This window comes from Amblyraja radiata, chromosome 9 (assembly GCF_010909765.2).
Source record: "Amblyraja radiata isolate CabotCenter1 chromosome 9, sAmbRad1.1.pri, whole genome shotgun sequence".
In the NCBI taxonomy this organism is placed as follows: Eukaryota; Metazoa; Chordata; class Chondrichthyes; order Rajiformes; family Rajidae; genus Amblyraja; species Amblyraja radiata.
In genome coordinates this window covers 10,791,977-10,810,514 of record NC_045964.1, presented here as the reverse complement: position 1 = coordinate 10,810,514, position 18,538 = coordinate 10,791,977, and the positions used below count along the sequence as shown (strand labels likewise).

Sequence of the window (18,538 nt, the reverse complement as noted above, 5' to 3'; positions counted from 1 at the left end):
ATGGCAACTGCTCTGTCTCCGACCGGAAAGCACTGCAGAGGGTGGTGAAAATTGCCCAACGCATCACCGGTTCCTCGCTCCCCTCCATTGAGTCTGTCCAAAGCAAGCGTTGTCTGCGAAGGGCGCTCAGCATCGCCAAGGACTGCTCTCACCCCAACCATGGACTGTTTACCCTCCTACCATCCGGGAGGCGCTACAGGTCTCTCCGTTGCCGGACCAGCAGGTCCAGGAACAGCTTCCTCCCTGCGGCTGTCACACTACTCAACACTGTACCTCGGTGACTGCCAATCACCCCCCCCCCCCCGGACACTCCTCCCACAGGAAAAACACTATGACTGTATGCATGTAAATAGATTTATTTATTGAAATCATATTCTATGTCGCTCTCCAGGGAGATGCTAACAATTAAAGTTGAATCTGAATCTGAATCTGAATCTGAATGGATCAGTCACTAAGTTTGCAGATGACTTGATTAGTACGGGTGTCAGAGGTTATGGGGAGAAACCGGAGAATGGGGTTAGGAAGGAGAGATAGATCAGCCATGATTGAATGGCGGAGTAGACTTGATGGGCCGAATTCTATTCCTGTCACTTGTGATCTTATGATGTCACAGAAAATTGGTGGAGTTGCGGACAGTGAAGAAAGTTGTCCATGGATACATTGGGATATAGATTAGTTACAGATATGGACAGAGAAGTGGCAGGTAGAGTTCAATCTGAGCAGATGTGATGTATGTGATGTGATGTATTGGGAGGTCAGATGTAGCACAGGGATTAATGCTGGGACCTCACTGCATCCCAACCTGAAGCGTCAACTATCCTTGTTCTCCAGAGATGCTGCCTGACCCATTGAGTAACTCCAGCACTTTGTGTCCTTTTATGTAAAGCAGCACCTGCAGTTCCTTGCTGCTATGGCTGAGACCTCTGCTGTTTGTGTTATACATAAATGATTTGGACGAAAATGTAGATGACAGACGTCTGGACTGACATCTTCAACCTGTCACTTGCCCAAGCAGTTGTCCCCACGTGCCTTAAAACCACCTCCATCGTACCGGTGCTAAAACACTCCACTGCGGCAAGCCTCAACGACTTCCGCCCAGTTGCACTTACTCCCATCATCACCAAGTGCTTCGAGAGGCTGGTCCTGGCACACCTCAAAGGCTGCCTACCCCCCACATTGGATCCCTATCAGTTTGCCTACCGCAAGAACAGGAGTACGGAGGATGCCATCTCAACGGCACTTCACTCTGCCCTCTCCCACCTCGACAACAGAGACACTTACGTAAGAATGCTGTTCATCGATTACAGCTCAGCATTCAACACCATTATACCGTCTAAACTGATCACCAAACTCGGTGACCTGGGCATCGACCCCTCCCTCTGCAACTGGATACTGGACTTTCTAACCAACAGACCACAGTCTGTTAGGTTAGACAAGCACACCTCTTCAACCCTCACCCTGAACACCGGCGTTCCACAGGGCTGTGTGCTGAGCCCCCTCCTCTACTCCCTCTTCACCTATGAATGCACACCTGTACATGGTACTAACACCATCATCAAGTATGCAGATGATACAACGGTGATTGGCCTCATCAGCCACAACAATGAGTCGGCCTAAAGGGAGGAGGTCCAGCTCCTAGCAGCATGGTGCGCTGACAACAACCTGGCCCTTAACTCCAAGAAGACCAAGGAGCTCATTGTAGACTTCAGGAAGTCTAGGGGCGGCACGCACACCCCCATCCACATCAACGGGACGGAGGTGGAACGTGTTTCCAGCTTCAGGTTCCTGGGGGTCAACATCTCCGATGACCTCTCTTGGACCCACAATACCTCAACTCTGGTCAAGAAGGCTCACCAGCGTCTCTTCTTCCTGAGGAGACTGAAGAAGGTCCATCTGTCTCCTCAGATTCTGGTAAACTTCTACCGCTGCACCATTGAGAGCATCCTTACCAACTGTATCACAGTATGGTATGGCAACTGCTCTGTCTCCGACCGGAAAGCACTGCAGAGGGTGGTGAAAATTGCCCAACGCATCACCGGTTCCTCGCTCCCCTCCATTGAGTCTGTCCAAAGCAAGCATTGTCTGCGAAGGGCGCTCAGCATCGCCAAGGACTGCTCTCACCCCAACCATGGACTGTTTACCCTCCTACCATCCGGGAGGCGCTACAGGTCTCTCCGTTGCCGGACCAGCAGGCCCAGGAACAGCTTCCTCCCTGCGGCTGTCACACTACTCAACACTGTACCTCGGTGACTGCCAATCACCCCCCCCCCGGACACTCCTCCCACAGGAAAAACACTATGACTGTATGCATGTAAATAGATTTATTTATTGAAATCATATTCTATGTTGCTCTCCAGGGAGATGCTAACAATTAAAGTTGAATCTGAATCTGAATCTGAATCTGAATGGATCAGTCACTAAGTTTGCAGATGACTTGATTAGTACGGGTGTCAGAGGTTATGGGGAGAAACCGGAGAATGGGGTTAGGAAGGAGAGATAGGTCAGCCATGATTGAATGGCAGAGTAGACTTGATGGGCCGAATTCTATTCCTGTCACTTATGATCTTATGATGACACAGAAAATTGGTGGAGTTGCGGACAGTGAAGAAAGTTGTCCATGGATACAGTGGGATATAGATTAGTTACAGATATGGACAGAGAAGTGGCAGGTAGAGTTCAATCTGAGCAGATGTGATGTATTGGGAGGTCAAATGTAAGGGGAAAGTATGCAGTTAAAGATAGAACAGCATTGATGTACAGACGGATCTTGGGTTCCAAGACCATGGCTCCCAGAAAGTAGCGAAATAAGTAGATAAAATGATAACAACGGCAGATGGTATGTTTCCCTTCATCAGGCAGGGCATCGAGTGCAAGAGTCAGGACGTTATGTTGCAGCTTTATCGGACGTTGGTTCGGCCACATTTGGAGTATTGTGTGCTGATTTAGTCACCCCATTACAGGAACGATGTGGAGGCTTTGGAGAGGGTGCAGAAGAGGTTTACCAGGATTCTGCCTAGATTCGAGGTGGCTATAATGGCAGATTGAACAAACTTGGATTGTTTTCTCTGGAGTGGTGAAGGCTGAAGGGAAACCTGCTTGGTTGCTAAAATAGTAAGAGATACAGATGAGGGTAGACAGACAGAACCTTTCTCCCAGGGTGGAATGTCAAATATTGGAATGCATAGCTTTATGGTGAAAGGGGGAAATTGTAAAGCTATGCCGGGGGAAAAAATTCCAGGGAGAGTGAATGGGCACCTGGAATGCAATGCCTAGGGTGTTGGTGGAAGGTGTTTAAGAGGCTTTTAAATGGACACGTAAATTTGCAGGCAATGGAAGGGTATGAAGCATATACAGAGAGAAGGGATTTGTTTAAGTAAACATCATGCTCCACGGAGACAATGTGGGCCTATTCCTGTGTTAATCTTTTCTATCATTTTGACTTGCTGGCTTGGTCATAATGCAAATGTTAAAACCAACACAAACATTTTTTCAAACCAAGCAAATTAATCGAACCACTGTCAGTTAATAATCCCCCTTGCACATTTTCTTGGTAGTTGTGGTCAGAGGGTCTCGACCTATCATCAGTAGGCCATTTGGTCCGAGCCAGCACCGCCATTCAATATGATCATCCAATATGATCATCCAAAATCAGTCCCCCGTTCCTGCTTGCTCCCCATATCCCTTGATGTGGATATCATGGTACTCCAGTTGTTGCAGCTTGGTTGGTGGAAGGCTGAGCTGGCTACATAAAACAGTTCATAAAACGGAGGAGCAGAATTAGGCCATTCGGTCCATCAAGTCTGCTCCGCCATTCAGTCATGACTATCTATTTTTCCATCGCAACCCATTCTCGTGGCTTCTCCCAATAACCCTCGACACCCTTACTAATCAAGAACCCATCAATCACTTTAAAAACACGCAATGAATTGACTTCCACAGCCATCTGTGGCAATGAATCACAGATTCACCACCCTCTGGCTAAACACGTTCCTCCGACTAGACACAAAAAAAACTCAGCGGGACAGGCAGCATCTCTGGAGAGAAGGAATGGGATACGTTTCGGGCCAAGACCCTTCTTCAGACCTCCTCCTAGAGTTCAGTGCTGGAATTGTCCTTGGACCACATTGATGGGCAATGTGCAAAAACAGCCATGGCCTGGCTGGCAAGTTTAGTTTTTAGTTTAGAGATACAGCACAGAAACAGGCCCTTCGGCCCACCGAGTCCGCACCGACCGGCGATCCCCGCACATTAACATTATCCTACACACACTAGGGACAATTTACACATACACCAAGCCAATTAACCTACAAACCTGTACATCATTGGAGAGTGGGAGGAAACCGAAGATCTCGGAGAAATGTCACGGGGAAAACGAACACAGGATTCTGGCGCTGCAAGCACTGTGTGGGAGCAACTCTACCGTTGTGCCAACGTGCTGGCAACTCCAAGAGAGAAGTGGTGTCACAGCACCAAGCAGGGTATCGGCTCCAAGCAACTCCAGTCATTACCCTGGGATGGTGTCTCAGCACACCTCATGATATGTTGGAAGACAACGTTCAAGCACTCTGAGGATGCTGAGATCTCACCATCCAGAGTCTCTGTGGCAGCCGAGTCCTCATCTACAACAGCAGCCTTGTGAAGCCAGCTGGCTTCTGGTTCTGATTCTTATGTGCATGGGATTCACAGTGGAGCAAAGGTTTACATTTAGGTTTATTATTGCCACGTGTACTGGGGTACGGTGAAAAACTTTGTTTATGCACTCTAACCAGTCATAAGTCATGTCATAAGTGATAGGCCATTTGGCCCATCAGGTCTACTCCGCCTTTCAATCATGGCTGATCTATCTCTCCCTCCTAACCCCATTCTCCTGTCTTCCCCCTGTAACCCCTGGCACCAAGTCAGATAATACCATACATAGGTACAATCAAACCAAACTCAAGTACAAGAGGTAGAGCAAAGGGGAAGATACAGAATGCAGCATGTAACGCACCAGCTCCAGATAGAGTTCAAATCTGCAATGGGTAGAGGTGAATGGGACAGTACCCTAGCTGATCACAGCGGGGAAGAAGCTCTCCCGGAGTCTGGCGGTTAGTGCTTTCAAGCTTCTATATATTCTTCCCAACGAGAATGGGAAGAAGAAGGAATGACCAGGATGGGACAAGTCTTTGTTTCCAAAGCAGGTGGAAGTATAGATGGAGTGAATGATAGGAAGTCTGGCTACAGAGAGCACGCATTTCTGCTTTTCACATAGCTCCTGGGTGAAAGTGGCAAGGTTTAAAGGAACGGTGCAAGGCAACTGTTTCATATAGAAAACACACAGTGCTGAAGGCACACAGTGCCTGGAACACACAGTGCTGAAGGCACATACAAAGGTGGCGTTGAAGAGGCTTTTAGATAGGCACATGGATGTGCAGGGAATGGAAGGGGTAAGGATCATGTGCAAGCAAATGAGTTTTGGTCTCCTAATTTGAGGAAGGACATTATTGCTATTGAGGGAGTGCAGCGTACGTTCACCAGCTTAATTTCCAAAATGGTGGGGCTGACATGATGAAAAAATAGATCGATTGGCCCATAAATCCACTGGAATTTAGAAGAATGAGAGGGGATCTTATAGAAACATATAGTAATCTTAAGGGATTGCACAGGCAAGATGGAGGAAAAATGTTGCCAATGTTGGGGGAGTCCATAACCAGGGGTCGCAGTTTAAAAATAAGGGGTAGGTCATTTAGGACTGATATATGGAAAAAAGATTTCACCCATAGAGTTGTGAATCTGTGGAATTCTCTGGCACAGAAGGCAGTGGAGGACAATTCACTGGATGTTTTCAAGAGAGAGTTAGATTTAGCTGTTAGGGCTGAAGGAATCTGGGGATATGGGGAAAAAGCAGAAACGGGGTACTGATTGTGGATGATCAGCCATGATCATATTGGATGGCGGTGCTGGCTCGAAGGGCCGAATGGCCTACTCCTGCACCTACTGTCTATGTTTCTATTAGTTTATCTTGGCATCATGTTTGGCGCACACTGTGGGCCAAAGGGCCTGTTCCTACGCTACACTTTTCTATGTTCTATGTATATTTTCCAATATTTTTGCACATTCCTAGCAGTCTTGAGGCGGCAGTGGTGGTGAGCTGTCTTCCTGAACTGCTACAGACCCTGAACTGAAGGCGCATGTTGGTAGAGAATTCCTGAATGCAAGCGTTTTATCAGTACATGTGAGTCGGTGACAGTGTTCCCGTGATATTGATGTGCTTTATGGGAGTGTTCAAGTGAACTAGAGGCATTGTCCAGCAATAGTGTATTAGTTAAGGTGATAACAGACAGTGAAACTAGCAGGATGACTAAAGTGGGGGAGGGACAGAGAAAGCAAGGGTTGCTTTTCCTTTTGCCCGGAGATGCTGCCTGCCCCACTTCTTCTACTTCTTCTTGCGTATGGCGTGCACAGCCGAAAGTTGTAGGACAACTTGTTCTATATGATCTTATTTGATTGTGCACGCTGGGTTGATTGCATTCGTTGAAACAGGGTGGACCACATGAAGGTTGCAACCTCCCCCCCCCCCCCACTGAGTTACTCCAGCATCCAGTTTAGTGTTCCAGGGCATCAGCTAAGAGATTTCCACTGTCCACATCGAAGTTGAGCTTCATGATTGCCATGGGAGCAGGCTTTATCCCAGCAAGCAGATATCTATTTCTGTCCTGGGCCTCCTCCACTGTCAGAGTGAGGCCCAGCACAAATTGGAGGAACAGCACCTCATATTTTGCTTGGCTAGCTTACACCCCAGCGGTATGAACATTGAATTCTCTTAACTTCAAATAATCCTTGCTTTCCCTCTCTCTCCATCACTCCCCCTTCCTAGTTCTCCCACCAGTCTGACTGTCCCCCTGATTAAATTATATCTTTGTTTGCTCCGTTGTCACCTTCTCCGAGCTAACAATGATCTGTTCTGCATTCTCCTTGAACCTCATCCACTTTGATGTCTCGTTTTCACACCTTACACTTCCTTACCTCTGTGCCTCCCTCTCCCCTGACACTCAGTCTGAAGAAGGGTTTCGACCCAAAACATCACCTATTCCTTCTATCCAGAAGAGCTGCCTGGCCCGCTGAGTGTATCCAGCAATTTGTGTGTATCTATTTCATTGCCGGCTTCACTGGAACACTGTCAAACCTGAGCCGGGAAGCTTCACGATTTGGACCCGGCGACAATGGACACAGGGCTGAATACAAGTAGTGCATCCGAGCATTGGCTAGGTGTGGCCCCAGCCTCTGTCGTTCCCTACTCCTTGGGGCAGCGGGTCAACTGATGGAGCACCTCTCGCGTGTATTCACAAGGCCATTGTTGAGGGTCTCACTTTGATTGCTCATCTCTGAAGGGGGAAACGGTTCGATCTCACCGGCAGTAGAATGGGTCGTTGCTCAACCCTGCTGTTTGAAGTGAAGGGGTCTTTGTTCAAAATGCCTGTGCCCCAAACAAAAGCGGAGTTAAAAGCGGTCGGGAGCTAAAGGCTCGGCGAGGTTTAACTCTGCAGTGGTTTATGTTTCACGTGAAGGCCAGCTGACATCTGCGAGGGGGGGGGGGGGGGGAGAACAGTCGGAACTTCTCAGACAGGGAGAGAACGTTTGCTTAATATGTGTGCTTGTGAAACCAATGGAAAAAGAAGGGCTTGTGTAGAGGGACTTGGGGGAGGGGGAACGAGAGCTTGCAGTCTCTCTAACTATTTGATGCAATTAGTGCAGGCTCTCCAGGATTTACAGCTTGTGCTGCTCGGGGACTTTTTTAAACATTTCCACAGGATAGTTTTCCTTCCAAAAGTGTAGACAATGGGCGGGCGAGCAGAGGCCAGGAGTAAACAGCCTTAGGCACACATCTGGGCTCCTGTCAAACAATCTCCAGTTGACCAAAGTCCAAATGATTCGCGACTTGCCTTGACTTGCGACCATCTACAAAAGCAGATAGACACAAAAATGCTGGAGTAACTCAGCGGGACAGGCAGCATCTCTGGAGAGAAGGAATGGGTGCATTTCGGGGCAAGACTCTTCTTCAGACCGAAACGTCACCCATTCCTTCTCTCCAGAAATGCTGCCTGGCCCACTGATTTACTCCAGATTTTTGTGTCTATCTTTGGATTAAACCAGCATCTGCAGTTCCTTCCTCCATAATTTAATAACTATGAATTGTGACATCTACAAAGGAAGTGTCACTGCTGCTTTGAAATGGCCTGTAAACAAATCTCTGGCGGCCCTCGTCCTTGCCAACTCTCTCCTCTCCTCTCCTGTGGACCTGCGTCAACGAGGCTTCACTCACTTGTGTGCTCTATTTACTCTGGCCATGCTGAGAGACGGCAGTGTGCACAGTCGCACACGTTGACAGCCAATCTGGCAATGCCTCAGCTTAATAGATTGCATTTGGCTTTCAATCCATCTCATACCCTTGCGAAGATAGACACAAAATGCTGGAGTAACTCAGCGGGACAGGCATTTCCCTTGGACTGCATCTCTTTTGATGTCTCGCTTTCACTCCTTACCCATCCTTATCTCTGAGTCTCCCTCTCCCCTGACTCTCAGTGTGAAGAAGGGTTTCGACCCAAAATGTCACCCATTCCTTCTCTCCACGTTGATTGGTAGGACTGGATGTTACAATCCCTAAGATTTTTCACTACAATTGACATTCTTGGGTGTGACCACTAGGTGAATTTGCTAACAATCAGAGTCTGAAGAAGGGTTTCGGCCCGAAACGTCGCCTATTTCCTTCGCTCCATAGATGCTGCTGCACCCGCTGAGTTTCTCCAGCAATTTTGTGTACCACAGACACATCTTCAGTTGTGTACCTCAACGTCACTGGGTGTTTCGGCCTTTTATCACAAGACACCCTCAGTCAAGGCAGGCCCACCGCAGGGTGATCAGACCTGGGTGTGTGTGTGTCTTATTGTTAGCCTCTAGATGGTCACGTGGCAGCCCAGACTGCATCTTTCCTCTTCAGCCACAGCCAGTGACTGCTCCGTTTGGCGGCATTGGCAAGTTCTTTTATTGCCCACGTTTGTACCTGCCCTTTGACTCCTACTTCCCTCAGGAGCCTTGAGGTGGAACTGGCTACAAAGCCCCTGCACCCCACCTCCACTGGCCACACCCTTACACTCCAACCTCTCTCCTCTGCCTCTGCTGCAAGAGATGCTGCCTGGCCGGCTGAGTTACTCCAGCATTTTGTGTCAATCTTTGGTGTAAACCAGCATCTGAAGTTCCTTCCCACTCATACCCTTCCGAATATTGGCAACATTCTTCTGTCACCCCCTGGGTAAAAGCCCTGTACTTCCAATTCTAACTCAATGTCAGTACCAGACTTTAGTACTTCACCAGTGCCAGCTGTGTGGCCAACTTCCTTGGCTTTAAGCTCCTCAGTTGTCTCCTTGGTCACCTCTCTGTTCCTCCTTTAAGTCACCTCCTTGAAAATACCTCTGTGACTAAAGATTTCCTGATACTTGATATCAAAATTAATCTGATATCATTTCTAGATACCACCTTGACATAGTTTATTATGGCGAGACCAAACGTAGACTTGACGATGGTATCTCTTATACATCGACGAGACCAAACGTAGACCGGGCGATCGTTTCACCTGATCCTACCTGATCTCCCGGATGCCAAAAACTTTAATTCTCCTCCCCATTCCCATACAGACCTTTCTGTCTCGGTCTCCTCCATTGTCAGAGTGAGGCGAAATGCAAATTGGAGGAACAGCATCTCATATTTCGCTTGGGCAGCTTACAGCCCAGTGGTATGAATATTGATTTCTCTAACTTCAGGTAGCCCCGGCATTCCCTCTCTCTCTGTCCCTCCCCCACCCAAGTCACATTAGCTTCTCATTTTCACCCAACATACAGCTAACAATGGCATGTTTCCTCTATCACTTTTTTGCATATCTTTCATTATTTGTTCTTTATCTCTCTACATCATCGCCTATATCTCTCATTTCCCTTATCCCTAACCAGTCTGAAGAAGGGTCTCGACCCAAAACGTCACACATTCCTTCTATCCAGAGGTGCTGCCTGTCCCGCTGAGTTACTCCAGCTTTTTGTGTCTATCTTCGGTTTAAACCAGCATCTGCAGTTCCTCCTTACATAATTTATTATTTTACAGTTGTTTAATAACTATGAATTGTGGCAGGGTGGTGGTGCAGCTGGTGGTTCAACTGCTGCCTCACGGTCCCACTGTGACCCTGACCTCGGGTGCTGTCTGTGCGGAGTTTGCATGTTCTCTCTGCGATCATGTGGGTGGAGTTCTTTCATTGCCTCCCATATCCAGGAGATATGCAGATTTTTTAATTAATTGCCCAATGTAAATGTCGCCACTGTGTAGGCGAGCGGTAGAAACCGGGGGAAGTGGAAATGTGGAGAGAAAGGAAGAGAGATTATTGTTGACGGTTGTGGCAGACATGGTGGGCCGTGAGGTGTGTGTAACCCTGCAGACACACGGCACTGCAGGAGCTGGAATCTTGAGCAACAATGGCCTGCTTCCTTTATCATCTTTAGTTTTTGGATATCTTTCATTATTTGTTCTTTATCTCTCTACATCACCGTCTATGCCAAGTGCTGGATGAACTCACTGGGTCAGGCAGCATCTGGGGAGGGAACGGACTGGTGGCATTTCGATACGGAACTGTCGTCTTGCGTCTATCCATCATTAACAGATCCAGCTCTTTGCCACAATCAATATCCCCACTTTATCACAGGATGTACAGTCAGAACAAACTCCTAACTACTACAAATTGCCACTACTCATATGCACTGGTTTGACCAGAAGGCTTTTCTTCACTCACAGCCATCTCTCCCAGGTTTCCACCCACTCCCATATCTCCTTTTTCCTCCCCTCTCCCAATTGTTTAACACGTCCAGGACTTTCCATGTGGAATGTTATTATCTGCTGTTTCCAACCATGTTGCTTACATTCAAATGCCCACAAAACGAATGTGCGGCACGGTGGCGCAGCGGTAGAGTTGCTGCCTTACAGCGCCAGGGACACAGGTTCCATCCCGACTACAGGCGTTGTCTGTACGGAAACCCGTGACCTGCTTGGGTTTTCTCCGAGATCTTCGGTTTCCTCCCACACTCCAAAGACGTACAGGTTTGTAGGTTAATTGGCTTGCTATAAATGTGAATTGTCCCTAGTGTGTGTAGGATAGTGTTAATGTGCAGGGGTCGCTGGTCGGTGCGGACTCGGTGGGCCGAAGGGCCTGTTTCCGTGCTGTATCTCTAAACTAAACTAAACTACTGACCAGGAGGGTTAGCTAAAATCAAGTGCTCATGTTGTTTAAAATCTCCCCTCTCTGCTTAAGGGCCTGTCCCACGGCGATGTTGCCGGCTTCATATCAGTGTCGCCAAAAGATTTTGAACATTTCAAAATCCAGCGGCGACAAAAAAGTGGTCGCGACACTTGATAAAACACTGCGTGTCATACGTCAACACGCCTCGCCACCACCACGCCAAACGTCACCACGCCGCGTCACCGCCGCATCATACGTCAACACGCCTCGCCACCACCACGCCAAACGTCACCACGCCGCGTCACCGCCGCATCATACGTCAACACGCCTCGCCACCACCACGCCAAACGTCACCACGCCGCGTCACCGCCGCATCATACGTCAACACGCCTCGCCACCACCACGCCAAACGTCACCACGCCGCATCACCGCCGCTTCATACGTCAACACGCCTCGCCACCACCACGCCAAACGTCACCACGCCGCGTCACGGCCGCATCATACGTCAATACGCCTCGCCACCACCACGCCAAACGTCACCACGCCACGTCACCGTCGCATCATACGTCAACACGCCGCGTCATACGTCGTCAGCCTGCATCACGCCGCGTATTTTTCGTGACATGATACGTCAGTCAATGATGCCGGCAATCGCCGAAAAAATCGCCAAGTAGGTCAGGCCCTTTAGTGTTTAAGAAAGAACTGCAGATGCTGGAAAATCGAAGGTAGACAAAAGTGCTGGAGAAACACAGCGGGTGAGGCAGTGAACCTGAAGAAGGGTTTCGGCCCAAAACGTTGCCTATTTCCTTTGCTCCATAGATGCTGCCTCACCCGCTGAGTTTCTCCAGCAGGCCCTTTAGTGACTCAGTTGTAAGTTGTGTCAAGGGTGACACTGATACAAAGTGCCTTTACATAACTCAGTAACAGAACTGGATCTCCAAATCTCTCACCACAGAGAGTGAACTTGCAGCCTTGCGGTTTCTGTTGCTGAATAGGCATTGTTTGTCTCAGTCTTGGGAAGTGAAAGCTGCACAACCTGTGTGGCAGAACCAGCTGCACCTCCAGTCAAGACGTTCCAATCCACTTACGACACCAGAATCTATCTACCTTACAATGCTGCCTGCAGGCCAGGTATGTCCTGTTCACAAAAACATACGACAAAGCCAATGTGTTTACTGACACCCCAAACAGGAAGATACCATAGACGAGGCTACCACGACTAGAGAGCAGTCCTGAACAACTATTTACCTCATTGGAGACCCTCAGACTATCGAAAAAGGGTCTTGACCCGAAACGTCACCCATTCCTTCTTTCCAGATATGCTGCCTGTCCCCGCTGAGTTACTCCAGCATGTTGTGTGTATCTTTGATCGGACTTTACTGGCCTTATCCCGCACAAAACTATTTATTCCCTTTGTAATGTATCTGTGCACTGTGAACGGCTCCATTGTAATTATATATTGACTTTCCGCTGACTGGATAGCACGCAACAAAAGCTTTTCACTGTACCTCGGTACATGTGACAATAAACTAAACTGAACTATCAAGCAGCAGTCAATCTAACGTGCACTCTGATGCCCAGCTTGGGTTGTGCCCAAAACACTCATTTCCAGACCTCGTTACAGTGTGTGTCCAAACGTGGATCAGAGAGGAGAATTACGGTGCTCAAGTGAGAGGGTGACTGGCCTTGACAACAAGGCAGCATTTGACTAAATGCAGCTTCAAGGTGGTCAGTGGGAGGCCAGGGGAGAAACATCCCGGTGACTGCAGTCATACCTTGCACAAAGGAAGATGGCTGCAGATGATGGAGGTCGATCGTTTCAGCTCCGGGGGAGACTGACGGAGTTGCCGGAGCAGGGTCCATCTTCAGCTGCTTCATTAATGACCCTCCTTCCATCACTAGGTCAGAGGTGGGGATCTTTGACGATGATCACATGACGTTCCATTTTGTTTTCCGCTACTCAGCAATCAAAGCAGCCCCTGCCAGCATGCAGTGAGGTCTGGTGCATGTTGAGGCAAGGCCTGACGAGCAACAACTAACCTTCTCCAACAAAAGTGAGTCCGTCACCTACGAATATTACCATTGCCAAGTCCAATAACCTGGAGGGGAGGGGGCGCGGGTGGGGGGGGTGTTGAGTCGCCATTGACCGAAAGTTCAATGGCCCAACCACATAAATATGATGGTTACAAGAGATGGTTGGGGGCTGGGTATCCTGCAGAGAGTGACTCATCTTCTGACACCTCAAGGCCTTTCCACCGTCCACAAGGCATGATTCAGGAGAATGATCGGATTTTACAGGCTTCACCTTGCGCTTAACGTTATTCCCTCATCATGTATCTATACACTGAATGGTTCGATTGTAATCATGTATTATCTTTCCGTTGACTGATTAACATGCAACAAAAGCTTCTCACTGTACCTCGGTACATGTGGCAATAAACTGAACTGAACTGAACTGTTCTCCCACCATCAGTGTTCTCTAACTTCAAGTAGCCGTGGCATTCCCTCTCTCTCTCCAACCCTCCCCCACCCAAGTCGCACCGGCTTCTCATTCTCACCTAGCAACTAGCTAGCAATGGCCTGTATCATCGTTACTTTTTTACATATCTTTCAATCATTTGTTCTATATCTCTCTACGTCATCGTCTGTATCTCTTGTTCCCCTTTCCCGTGACTTTCAGTCTGAAGAAGGGTCTCGACCCAAAACGTCACCCCTTCCTTCTCTCCAGAGATGCTGCCTGTCCCGCTGAGTTCCTCCAGCATTTTGTGCCCATCTTTGGTTTAAACCAGCATCAGCAGTTCCTTCCTACTCATCTGTTGCCCAGTGGCTGCTGTTCCACCATCTACAAAATACTCACTCAGGCTAAAACAGCACCTCCCAAAGGGGTGACTCCCACCTCCATGAAGGCGAATCGTAGCATGTACATTGCGCATTGAAGATGGATCCTATCCAGAGATATTGCTTGTCCAGTGAGTTACTCCAGCATTTTGTGTCCATCTTCGATGTAAATCAGCATCTGCAGTTCCTTCCTGCACATTACGTGGCAATGTACATTGTTCTCCAAGTTGCACACCATCCAGACTTGGAAATAGGTCATCCGTCCTTCACCATCACATGAGTCAAGATCCTGGAATTCCTTGATCAGCAGTCCTGTGGGAACACCAACACCAGAAAAACTGCTCACCGTCACACTTACATGAGCCATTCAGGATGGACAATAAATGCTGACTTTGCAGTTCTGCCAGATCTTGAAAGTAAACAAACAACACGCCATCTTTTTGCCCAGCACTTTGGCAGAAGAGTTGAAAGTTGACCTTTAAAGTTTTACCACAAAGTTTACCTGTTAACTTTGACCTCAGCGTTGAGACCTGCCTGACAATGACAGCAATGTCAACTAACTAGAGACTTTCAGGTGCAGGAATATCAAACCGGGAGCATTGACTGTGTAACCCTTGCTCTGGGAAACTCCTTTGAGTTCAGATTTCAGTTTGGTTGTTGAAAGAGCTGAGAAAAAAGGCCTTTAATCCATCCTTAATCATATGACTTCTAGTGTAAGACCGCAATGCAAATGGTCATGGAAAGAGGAGGGGGATGGTGAGGGGAGGGAGACCTACATTCCATCCTCTAGCTTCATAACTCGCAACCCTTTGTCCAACCACCTGTCTATCCTGCCCCTCCCAGCTAGTTTAGTGTTTTGTTTTGTTTTTAAGGAGTTCTAGCTTTTTTATGTGTGGGGAGGGGGGGGGAAGGGGGAAACTAATTTTCAGGGTCCCTACCTGGTCGGAGATGCAGCTTTTCTCCGGGCTGCACTTTCAACCCGTCCTCGCGGCCTACCAGCAGGCCTGAAGCGGCATTTCCTGAGGGGACCGCCCGGAGCCTCGGCATCGGCATCGGCGGCGGCTGCAGAGCTGCGGGTCTGAGGAGCGAGGGGACCGCCCGGAGCCTCGGCATCGGCGGCACCGGCATCGGCGGCGGGTCTGAGGACGGCGGTGCAGCGCTGGAGCGCCATTGCGGGGCGGGCGGTGCCTTGCCTGGGTCGCTGAGCTGGAACTCCGGTGAGCTGGGTCCGTTGCGGAGCTGCGGGTCTGAGGAGCGGCTGCGGGCGGCGGCGCTGAACTTTCCATCGGGAGCCTGGGATCTCTCGATGAGATCGCTAGTTGAGCTCCATTCGGCGCGGCCTTGTCGGCTCCGGAAGCCACGGTCTCGAGTAGGGAGGCGGCCGTTCCAGGGTTCCCATGCCGCTGAGAGGACTCTCCCGACGCCGGAACATCATCACCCGGCGAGGACGGCCTGGAACATCGGGCCTCCGTAGAGGCAACTGTGGAGGCCTCAATAGGCCCGACTATGGGTGGACATTGGGGATGGGACTGGACTTTAACATAAAAACATCCCCCCACAATGGTTCCCATTATGGGGGGATGTTTTTATGTTAAAGCTATTTATTATTGTTATGTTTGTATTCTTTTTTATGTGCTGCATTGGCAAAAAGAATTTCACTACATCTAGGTGTATGTGACAATAAATCAACCTTTGAACCTTTGAACCTTTGAACCTTTGAACCTTTGCAATTCATTTGGTTTGGGGCTGTTACCCAATCTGAGTTTGTTGGATTTGTTTTATCTGCTATTTCCTCACTTTTGGTCTAATTTGCCTTTATATCCTTGTTCTCGTCTCTTGTGACTGCCTTGTGACTGCTCTTGGTAAATAGCGACGGAAGATATTCAGAATTTTCTATCCACTGTTTCCAATACAAATCTTATTTTTTGTTATGTTATGTTGTGGAGTTTTATTATTTCCTTCTGTTATTTCTTTGACAATGCCATAGGTCCTCTTTCCTATTTTAGATCCAATTCAACTACATTGCATTTGCTTGAGTCATTCCCTCTATTACCCACATGTGCTTCTCCTTCAGTTTCACTTTATTATCTTCATTGCACTCGTGGTGTTTTTGTATTAATCAGAAACTTCTTGGCATTTAGTTTAGTTTAGAGATACAGCGCGTAAACAGCCCCGTCAGCACACCGAGTCCTCACTGACCAGCGACCCCCGCACATTAACACTACCCTTCACACACTTGTGACAATTTACACTTATACCAAGCCAATTAACCTACAAACCTGTACGTCTTTGGAATATGAGAGGAAACCGAAAACCTCGGAGAAAACCCACGAAAGAGGAATATATTTCTCGAACTTTGTTGATTTGTTTTAAATATTTTCCATTGGTGTTCCATCTCTTTGTCCGTCAATGTTAGTTTTTAGCAGTGTATCTTCCCTTATTCTTTCTCCCTCAATATTGACTTGATTTCAATCTGCTGCTCGTTGTCCTTGTAAATAATTTTGTAGTATAGTACATATTTGCGATGGGGTGGGCATTCACTGCAAAATGTCCGTGCGATGCTAGTTCTGTTTCTGCCCACGGATGCAGCAGGGTATTGTTATGGGAGACTCAAACACACAACCCCCATCTCAGCACGCCAAACATTACCAGCTTCAAGCACACAACAACTCCTCGGCCCAAATGAAAATCAAAGAGCAGCAGAGGCTGGAAATCTGAAATAAAAACCGAAAGTGCTGGAAACACTCATCAGGTCAGGCAGCATCTGCGGAGAGAGAATGGCAGAGTTACTGTTTCAGGTCAATGACACTTTATCAGAATTGAATGAAAGTTCAATGCTCAGTTTCTGTTTCTTTCTCCACAACATAATACTCGGCCTGCATTTCCGTTGTTAGGGCAATGATATTACTTATACATTTGGCAAAGTATTTATTTCTGTTATCAGGTGTCTATATTAAATATGATGGACCAAGTTGCTTCTGTCTAATTCTCCATGAAGATTTTGAACCATGTTAATATTATCGTCATCTTTTATTTCTGTTGCCGTTCCACTGTCTGTACTGATAGAGGCCCAATCCTCTCTCAGTTTATACTCTAACTGTATAGAGTTCCTGTTAAGTCAGCAGTAATGGGTGAGGGGAGGGTTGTTACTCACTTTGGTAACTGCTTACAGTTCCTCTCTCTTTCTCCGGCAAGCCAAGGGTTACTGAGCTTCACAGGATTCCTGTTTCTTCATCAGATTGAGGGGTTGTGACTGTTAATATTCAGAGTTCCTGTTTTGCAGCAAGGCTTAAATAGACTTTGGGCGAATGCCAAAAATGAGGTCATGCTTTTAATATTGGTGGCAAACATGATTTGAGCCCCTTGTGTTAATTGACTTTCAGAGCTATGAATAGTTGTTAAAGTAAACATTTGATTAATTCAGAGCACGGATAGGGGACTGGCTGAAAATTGACATTCACTTACTTCAAGGCCAATCATTAAATAATGATGCAACAGAATGAATTAGATTCAGTCGCAAGGGATCTGGCAACATCCAGACTTTCGCTGAATCATATATAAGAGATTTACATTCGATGGGGAGATATGCTCATATCCTGATACCAAACAGCATGGGAATGTAAACAGCATTCTGTGCATATGCGTAAAATGGTCCAGATGGCAGAGGTTTAAGGTGAAGGGAAATGATTTTATCTGAGAGGTTACTTTTTCACACAAAGGGTGGTGGGTGTATGGAATGAGCTGCCAGAGAAGGTGGTTGAGGCTGGGACTATCCCAATGTTTAAGAAATGTTTAGACAGGCACATGGACAGGACAGGTTTGGGGGGATATAGACCAAACGCAGGCAGGTGGGACTAGTGTAGCTGGGACATTGTTGACCGGTGTGGGCAAGTTGGGCCGAAGGGCCTGTTTCCATGCTGTATCACTCACTCTATGACTCCATGAAATGGGATTTTATCACCCCCACACCAAACCTCAGTGAAATCCCAGCAGTACGCGCCCGATATCAATGGAGTCTAATCACTCCACACAAAACCCAAATGGGATTCCAGTCACCACAGACCAAACGTCAAAAACTCCAATCACCCTCGCATCAAACCACATCTCCAATCATTGTGCATCAAACTACAGCAAAGTCCAATAGCCACACATCAACCGTCAGTGTGAGTCCAGGTACCATGTGCGGTACCTCAATGGAATTCACTTTACCCCCCCACCAGTCCTCAAAGTGGATCCAAACACCACACACCAAATCTCAATGTGATTCCAATCAACATACACCAAATATCAACGTGAGTGTGAAAACGCACACCTCCAGATTCAGGGACAGTTTCTTCCCAGCTGCTATCAGGCTACCACAACCAGAGAGCAGTGTTGAACTACTATCTACCTCATTGGAGACCCTCAAACTTTCTGTGATAGGACTTTATTCGCTTTACTTTGCAG

General features: G+C 47.8%; 1 protein-coding gene across 1 annotated transcript in view; it reads left to right on the top strand.

Moving 5' to 3' along the window:
* rad51b (RAD51 paralog B) overlaps nucleotides 1-18,538 on the top strand; it is a 529,843-nt gene that overhangs the window by 510,291 nt on the left and 1,014 nt on the right. The gene's annotated exons all lie outside the window — the stretch shown is intronic.